Source organism: Copadichromis virginalis, linkage group LG13, assembly GCF_057382275.1.
Source record: "Copadichromis virginalis isolate Kocher_CV1m ecotype Utaka linkage group LG13, C_Virginalis_male_GT1.1, whole genome shotgun sequence".
Taxonomy (NCBI): Eukaryota; Metazoa; Chordata; class Actinopteri; order Cichliformes; family Cichlidae; genus Copadichromis; species Copadichromis virginalis.
The window spans coordinates 30049946-30059780 of record NC_140630.1 but is presented as its reverse complement, the minus strand read 5'-3'; positions in this window follow the sequence as shown (position 1 = coordinate 30059780).

The window sequence follows — 9835 nt, the reverse complement described above, 5'->3', positions numbered from 1 at the left end:
TGTTCCCTTTGCAGTCATGGTTACTGACTGAATCCTGGGAGGTTTTTCAGGAATTAATTACAAAAATAATGCCACAAAACTTTTATTCAATTTTATATACTATACATTAACTGTGAATATGTAAAAATGATGCAAATATGATATTTACAGCACATTTCCAACAGAGCTCCAAATCAAATACCTTTATGTTGCTCTTTATGATTCTTTGTAAGTATTTTAAGGAGTCTATCATCATTACTGGCAGATACAATGTTTCTTATTTGCTGTATTCTATTGCTCTGTGGCATTAATCACCTTCTATACATATCATTACAACAACAGCATCAGGACCAGAAGTGCATCACGTGACACAAGAACAGCGATTATGTCTCTCCAGGAGGAAAGTGAAACTGTGTTGGTTGTTCCTTTGGAAAGTCCATGTGATCTTATTGATTTTAAAGTGGATTTCTTAAAAGTGTTATTGTATTTGCCGTTTTGTTTTTAACCCAATTTATAGAACTTAAAAAACTTTTAAAGTATGGATATAAACAGAAAAGAATTACATCCTTATGGTGTAACAAGAGCTCATGTAAATGTTTACATCATGCCACTCTTTTTCTCAGGATAAAAGCTTATAATGTTTGTAAGTGCATACATCTTGTGATAAATTGCCAAGATACCACTTACAGATTTAATAAAGGGAATTCCCTATCGTGTGGCTTGTGGCAGGTTTCAATCAAGCATCTGTTTGTTTCTTATGACTCACAAAGTTGCTTAAATTATCTTGCCATGAAAATTCCTGTAAAGGACTGTTCATTGTTGTTCTTCTTGCTGTTCCGTTTCAGACTTTCTATGAAACTATTTTCTTTCCTCATTTTCCTTTAGTGGATCTTGCAACAAAAAAGCTCTAAATTCAAGAAAAAAAAATGTTAAAAAAAATTTTGCAGTTCGGCCAATTTTAGCTATCATTCAAAGATTTTAGTCCTTTTAGAGGCACAGTCCTTGAGGACAAAAATCTATTTACAGTGTCATGCTAAGCTTTCATATAGGTTCACCACTGACAGCCTGGGTTGTTGGTGAAAGAGGGTTTATTGCAGGGTTTGACTGTATATGTATACATATTAAATAATGAATTAATCAATCGTTAATCATTAATGCAAATATCTAACAAGCTAATCACATTGCAGAAACTAATCCTACATGCATGCAGATAATGAGTCCGTTCCTTGTTGACCACCTGTTAAATCCGGACTTTCAGTCAGGTGACCAACTTGCTACCCTGACGGGTAAAATATTGCTTCATCATGACGGCTAAGTTAAAATTAAAGATGCTCGAAGGATGGCTGGCGGGTAAAGGACCACAGTACGTCACGTCATATGAAAACTATGGATAGCAGCAGAAGACCACACGTGTCGCTCGTGGTAGCTAAGAGCAGAAAACTGAAGCTACAGTTTGCATTGACTTATTCAAACTGCACAACAAAACATTTGGAAAAATGTTGCCTGACTCTTCATTTCTGCTTTGACAGTTGGATGGTAGAGTCAGAATTTGGTGTAAACAGATAAAGATCAGTGCATCCTCCTTTGTATCTAACTCAAGCAAAGTGTAGTTAAAGCAAATACCCTATTTCTAAAAGTGATTATCGTTTAAAAATTTAAAAGAAATTTTTAAAGCAAATGTCATAAAGTCAGCTCTGACCTCCAAAAGCACATACAAGTCCAGATCGAGTGGGTGTTTTTGATTTGCTTAAGCCTGTGCTTTGGCTTCTGTTAGACTAGGAAGATGATTCATCAGAGGGGAGTCTGCAGTTCCTGGCAGAGTGAATGACACTGATGTGACTCTGAACTTCCAGCCCTTAAACAGGGATTTGTGGTGGCCTGGGTGAAACGTGTCAGTGAGGTGAGGATAGAGTCATTTGTTGGTCAAGAGAAAACTGCGCAATGTGGAACTACAGTGAAACTACAGTGAGGCAATCGAGAGAGTATCATCAGTGCTTCCTGTCAGCACATCAAACACAGAAACTGAATTTGGTATATATGGTATATGACTCAAATTTAACATTATAGAAAATTTTATCTGAAATTAACATCTGAAATAGCTGCAGTTAGTCAGCTCCTTCATGTTAACCTGTGTAGTTTATTTTGGGATTCATTTCTCCATAAAAACGTAATGTTGTACCAAAGTTGTGGAAATGTATTTAAAGAATTCTTACAGCTATAAAACCATTGTTGTCTATAGTGGAAATCCAGGACCAGGGTAGCTGATTGTTTTTGGTTGCTAACATGTTAAAAAGAAGTGAAAAATTACAAATTTTCACAGTCAAAATGAAGGTCAAACAACTGCCTTTTCAAGTGACTCATGTTACATTAAAATGGTTTAATTATCTGACAAATACAAACATGTTTTCATCCAGGTGCTGTTGTTTCTGTGGCAGTTAGCACACTGCATTGGTCCTCTATTTTACTGACAACTGCGGAAGCAGTGGAATTTACATTTACAAAATGAGGAATTAAGTTTAGAACTATCTTACTCAAGCAAAATTCACTAAGAGGATGTATTTAAAGGGCTGTGAAAACAAGAAAACTCTCTCGATGTTGTGTATACTTTTCAAACTGTCCAAGATAAGGATTTTTTTAACCACATGCTAAGCAGGCAAATAAAAAAAAAAGTAATAATAATTATTTATGTGTAAAATTTATGTGTAATATTACATTGGTTAGATTCACCATAGCCTGTAGTCTGGATTCAGTGCTGGTATACAGCATAAATCTCCAGAATAGTAAAACACCTCTGCACTTGAATATTCCCGCCAACATAATTTGCTGTGGGTTTGGCAGACTGCAGTATCATCCTCTCGGCTCATTACATTATATACATCCATGTACTCAGAGGTTAAAGTGGGCTGGAACGATCCAGTATGATATTCCAACACCTCCAGTTAACATGCAATTAAAACCGATAGGCAGGTTAATGCATTTACTGTCGAGTGAATTCATTTTTCAGTGTGCTGTAGCCTGACTTTCCTTCCAGTTGTGTGCATCAAGATAGTTACTCAGTAACAAGCTGGCATCAAAGACAAGGGGCGAGAACAAAAACAGAAATAAGTGCCAGGTAATTTCAAATGGAACTTTTCAATCAGTTTAAACATCCTGTCACTCTGTTAATACCCCATCATTTCATATTTCATGACTTTGCCTAAAAATATTATTTTGGGGGTGTGTGGGATCAAAAAAACCAATTTTGACCACTTCTACTGAGAACTATGGAGGAGGATTAGGGCCCCTGGAAAAAAAGTGGGGATGTCTTTTCTTTCTTTTTTCCCCCAGAATTCTGAGGGGGAAAAACTGAATTCTGACTGGCTGACCGTGACTGAGATGATAAACTGTCAAAGTTTTACTTCTACAATAGTTAATTAAGGCAAGGGAAGTTTATTTATATAGCACAATTCAACAACAAGGTGATTCAAAGTGCTTTACAGAGACATTAAAAACAAAAACAAATAAAAAGCATGATTTAAAATTGATTAAAAAAACAGTAGATAAAATCAGTAGTTAAAATTTAAGTTTTGAAATTTAAATTTAAATTAAATATGTTTCTTACATTTCTGTAGCTAGTCGTGAGATCAATGAGGTGTTTCACTGTGAGTCCGCTGTTTTTATACCATCTCTATTTTAGTGCAATGAATGCCAAACGTTACAATAAATTCATTTCTAAATTTTCACAAACTTCTTGGTCTGTAATAATTATAGTTTTTATATGTATTGGCTGCTGTGTTTGTTGTACCCTGTGTTTATTAGTTTATTCTAATGTGTATTTTAACTTTATGATCTTTAATGAATTATCTAAATCATTCATATATTAATAAAAATTCAAATTAACATGACCAACTTACTTGGCAAGTATTTTGCTGTTGTTGCAGGATGGTGTCAGAATGATGTGTTTTGGCAATACTAGTGCTCACTGTCAAGCTAATGCTACTATAGTGAAAAATCGCACAAAACTCACTGGAGATGCAGCCTCAAGTTCCAAAAAACAGTGTACTGAATAACAGTTTCAATAAACTCAATAAAGCATAGATGAAAAGTAGACAAAAAGCGCCCCCAGGGGATTAAGCTGTAGACAAACAAACTGGAACACAGTAGAAGACAATCTGAGCCGTTAGCCATCCATAAACAGGGATCCAGAGGGACGTAGGTGGCACCCGTCTTAAAACTACGCTCGAAGACAAAAACAAAAAAGAACCACAATACATGTGATACACACAGTACGTGACTTAGGCGAATACATAATCGTTAATATACTGATCACTCATGCTCAGATCAGCCTATTTGCTGAAAAATAAAATGCAACTTCTAAAATGTTTGAGGCATTGCATGAGAACTAAAATAAAATAAAACCTGAGACAACTTTAAACACTCCCGTGTGAATGACTTTCCAATGCTTGCTTTGGTATAACTGAGGTTTAAACATAGTCTACTAAACACACTGATTAATAAATGATTAATGAATACAAGGTGATTGTGCTATGTCCTTTTGCAAACTGAACACCACATGAACAGTCGTCATACCAGCATTGATAAACAACAGAAAAAAGTACATACAGGTAAAATAAGTTCAAACAAGTTTTCCAGTGCAGTTCAATTTTATTCAGTCTAATTCAATCCAGTTTTATTTGTATTGTGCCAAACACAATAACAATAACCTCAAAGACCTTTATATGTAAATTCATGACTTTACAATATAAAAGAGAAATCTCATCAATCAGGTTTTCACCTCTGAACAAGCGCTTGGTGACAGTGGGAAGGAAAAATGCAGAGTGTTACTTTTTATGATGGACCAGAAACTGTCCTCATCAAAGTTTTCTTAAGAGGTTTATTGTATCTTGGATGGTTTGTCAATGTTCCTTTGTCTTGTTGGCTTCTTCTGACATATCGTTCTGAATTTGTTGCAAAGTTGAAAGAAAGATGTGGCCAGCGGTCGACTAGCTAACCCAATCTTTAAAGTAACTCAAGTCGTGTGCTTGTGATGGTAAACATCTGGACCACAGTGTTGATTTGTGAAGAAGTAACTCTCATGACTCATCCAGTGATGTCATTCCCTGGCCAACCAGGGTCATGCAGTCTGTTGATGTCACATTTTTGGCTCGACACAGCTTGTTTGGTACGACAGCAGAATAGGTACTAATAAAGTACCGTGTACTACTACCTAATTGAAAACCCCAAGAACGGATTAAAATAGTTTTAGTTTCTTTTTCTTCTGAGTCGGTTGTTCTTTTACTAGTTAGCTAAAATAAATTAACGAACAACGAACCGTCCCCGTGACGTCATATTGTGTACTGGCACAAAATGGTGTTAAATATGGTCTAAAATCGTTAAACACGCATTCTTAAGTTCCAGCTTCATAGACAATGTTATATTTATGACAGTTTTCAGAGGGGCTTAGAGCTCCATGGTGTAAATGAACTAAAACATGCAGTGTTTTAGTTCATTTTAATTCCATAAACATCAAATATATATGTGTATAAGTAATTAAATAACATCCCAAACAAACAAACAAACAAACAAAGACAATAGACTACTGCGGCTTTAATGTTGCAACAAACATTGGTGTTGCTTCCTCTCCACGATGCGGGAGATTACATGATACTCATATGTGATAATCAGATTCACGTTCTCTGTGAAACACCACAAAAACACAAAGATAAATGCCGAGAAAATTAGGATGAGATAAAAAAAAAGGGAAAGGAGTGTAGTTTTTGTGGCAACGATAATGACAGAGGAAACATATGTGTTTTAGATTGGCTGAACGCACGCCTACAAATAAAAATACAGATGGCAAGCCAGGGCCAAACTTGTAGGAGGTAATGTGAGATTCAGCCTCTCTGAGTGATTAGTTCCTCTTTTTCCTCCTTACTGACAGTAAAAGTACCACCAGGGGGCACTGTTTCCCAAAGAATGCTGCCAGCTTGTCTCATTACAGGCGTCTCACCAGTCTGCTTGAGTGTATTCACGCGCTGCATGTATGTGATTGTGCTTATAGGCAGATCTCTGCAGGGGAATTAGGCACACTCACATAGTGTGTGTGTGTGAGTGGGTGTTTGTGCTTGTACAAGTCTTAAAAGCCAATCGGTTTCCCCAGAGATTGGCTTGCCATTACATTATGTTGGCTACCTGAGATAGAAAGGCAGCGATCTACCATAATGACCTTAAGAAAGTCTCAGTAAAAAGAGGGGAAGGTGGATGAGCGTCTAAAAGACAGACACACTCTTTTTTAGTTGATGTACCTCTTAATGAGATTGAGTCCAGGTCCCTCTCTTTAAACTGATCATCTCTTAGGAGTTTTTTTTCCAGCAATCTTTTGGGTCAAGACCTCATTACCAGTGTGCCTTTGTTGCCAGGCTTCCAGAGGTCACCTGCCAATCAAATGGCGTGTCGAGTCTGCCAGTGTGACACCAGTAACCTTTGATTTTATTATGGTGGAATGTGTGTGAGAGCTGCTCCTTTCTTGGGATTGCTTCTGAAAAAAGAAGGGTCAGTCATGAATGCACCCACTCAAAGTCACACCTATAGCATATACAACTTTCATTATGCTGCATTCTCTTCGTTTTAATAGGAAACCTACAAAGCACTTTCAGTATGTGTGAAAATGTGAGTTACTAATGCCGTCGATAATAAAGATTGAAGTTTAGCCAAATATTCTTCAATATCAGCCAATATTTTTAACCAGAGATAAGTAGTCACAGATTAGATGGGACGTTTTTCCCAGTCAAACAGTAACTTTTTATTCAGGAAATGTTGCATTTTATTCTTATTTTATTTATTTTACTCTCTTTTCAATTAAAGCAGATAAAGACCAGGATGAAACTCACTGCTCAGCTGACCTATTTTAGCAGTAAAAATAATTAAGCTCATAGCTCTTTTGCACACAAATCTATTTAATACTTCAAATTTAATCTCCGTTTATTTATTCATACTATTTGTATTTTACCTGTTCTAGTTCTATTTGCACATATTAACCGGCATCTGTGTATGGACAGAGAAATGCTTTTCTTTGCACACATGACAATAAACGCTTTGAATCTTGAATCTCTGTTCTGAAGCAATAATGTTATTTAATTAGGTCAATGGATGTTCTCAAGTGGCTCAAACTAAGAGATAAAGGAAGAGTATTGACGTCTCAGAGACACATGTGTTTATGTCTGTGGCTGGGCTAATTTAACAGTGCCCTTTTGACTGGATTCAATGGGTGCTATGGTGCTGCTGTTTGTCCTGCTATAGCTCTGAACCTGGGGATTTACCCACAGAGAAGACAGTGCTCATGGCAGCAAGTGTCTCTCATTTCAATTGTGTGACAAATGTGCTGTTATGGAGGGGTGTGAAGGAGAAAGTGAATTTTAGTTTTAGTTTTTATAAATCCTGTATAAATCTTTTACAGGCAGATGACAGGTGTTCAGAGGATCCTATTAGTAGTGGGTGAAAATGATGGAACAGCAAACTCATCCTCCAGACTTGCCACAGTCTGCAGTCAGCATGCTGTTTGAAATAAATCAACCTCCCACCATGGGTGGACGGCAGCTCTTCTAGAGCCCAGCTAGTTGCTTTGTTCCCCCGCCCCCTCATTCATAAGCCAAATGTATTTCAGTTTACCAAGCTTGAAAAATGGATTTTGAAATGCGTTTGTATTTCATGTGTTAGACCGGTCCTACAGCAAACCTAACGACCCCTGTTATCAATGTGACATTGTGCACATGACATGGCAATAGGGCAGAAGTCAGTGAGCATCTCAGATGACATCAGTGGAAGGTTGTCTACATTTAACCCAAGGGAACTTTAAAGATTTGATTTTCTTTGGAGAAGTAATGGAATATAATATTAATAATAATAATAATACATTTTATTTATAGGTGCCTTTCAGACCCTCAAGGTCACCTTACAGTGTGCTTATAGGCAGATCAATACAGTGCGTATTGAAGTAAATCATATACAAACTCAATTAAATGTCCACTTGTGAGTCTCTCAGAGACAAAGACTAATGAAACACACTTATATTTGTACCCCTCAGTGGGCTCAGTATTAAAGAGAACTCAATATGGTCTGTATGTAAAAAAATGAATGTAGCCACGATCAGTTAATGAAGACTTACTTTCTGAATCCTTGAGTTTAGTATTTTAGCCACTGCGTGCAGGTTTTTTAGAGCCAAAATGATCACATTTTAGCATTAGTTGTCACCTAATGCTAGCAAGCTTAGTTAGTAAACTACTTCCTCACTACAGATAAAATGCACAGATGCATAGCTGCTAATGTATTGCTAAGAGACTAACAGAATAGTAGCATTACACGCACCAGAACTGAAGTACATGAATCTTGGTAGGCTGTTAGTGCAATTAACTGCCCAACAAGCTGTGTCATTTTTAGGCCTTCTATTAATAGAGCTCAAAAAGGCACGTGTAACCTTGCAGGCAGCTAATGGCTACAGTCAGCAGCGTGGACTACAGCCTGTCAATCAAAGTTGACACACCCATAAGAATGATAACTCTATGAGATGAGTAAATGATTCATCTTGCATACAGATGGGTAAGTTAGCGAGAGAGAGTACAATCACTTTATATTGTAAGGTAGACCCTACATACAGAGAAAAACCCCAAAATGATATGACCCCCTATGAGCAAGCACTTTGGCAACAGTGGGAAGGAAAAACTCCCTTTTAACAGGAAGAAACCAGCAGAACCAGGCCATCTGCCACAATCAGAGACCAGGCTGTAAACATGCTTAGCTCTGCTGCTTCGTGTCCAGCACGAACTGTATACGTTCGTGCTATATATTTATGCATATATACATCTGTGTTTCTGACAGTCAGGGGAATTATAGCTTTGGGGCTAAGGAGGAAAGAAAAGTCTTTACTCTGGTGGAAAAACACCTGCACCATTATCATCATGGAGACGATTCACAAATGAGCACGACAATCTGAGAGCGCCGCATCGAGTCATTTAGGATTAACAATCAGCAATCAGCACAGATTACAGCTCACGGGGAAAAAAACCACAATCTCTCCGCTCTGGTAATTAGGACCTCTAGCTGATCTTGAGTCAGGTGTGTGTTGGTGTGTGTGCATGTGTGAGAGAGTGAGTGAGAGACACAGCAAGCGACAGACTGAGAGAAACAACTGGAAAACTATGCTGGGTAAAGTTTCTCCCAATAAATACTGGTTACTAAATCTGTCAGACCCCACTACAAATTCACTTCTAACCACTTGATGTTGCACCCAAACACATTTTGTCGAATTTCCCCTCCATTTTCTATCCCCCTGCAGCTTTTAAGTAGCGCTGCGCTAGCAGCTAATCTCTCAGCCCGACAGTCAGGCTCATGGCTAACGACTAAGTGTCAGCGTAACAGATGGGGGTGCTGTCTACCCTGACCTGTTTACAGACACTAAAAGCTACAGGCATGAATGTAGCCTGTGATAAATCATTCACAGCGCGAAAATGAACTGGTGGCAAATAAACACCAACCTCCAGCCCACAATTACATTAAATCAATACATCAACCACTTATTGATCCGTAGTATTTAATCAAATGTAGAACACATTTAATTAATTCATGTTTCTTCAAATCTACCCTCAAATAAATACAATGTGCACAGCACCAGTTGAGAAGCAGTCTTCTGTTATTCATAAAACAGTAAAATGAACATCAGTGCTTAACTGAAGAGCTCCATCAGCTCACTAATTTATTTCCAGTTTGCCTATGCCAGTGATTGCAAGCAGTACTGTGATAGATAATATCCAGTTCAGTGCTTGAGGCATTGCATGTTTGTATTTTTGAAAAGTAAAAATAACATTCTGGTTTCCAGTTTGAA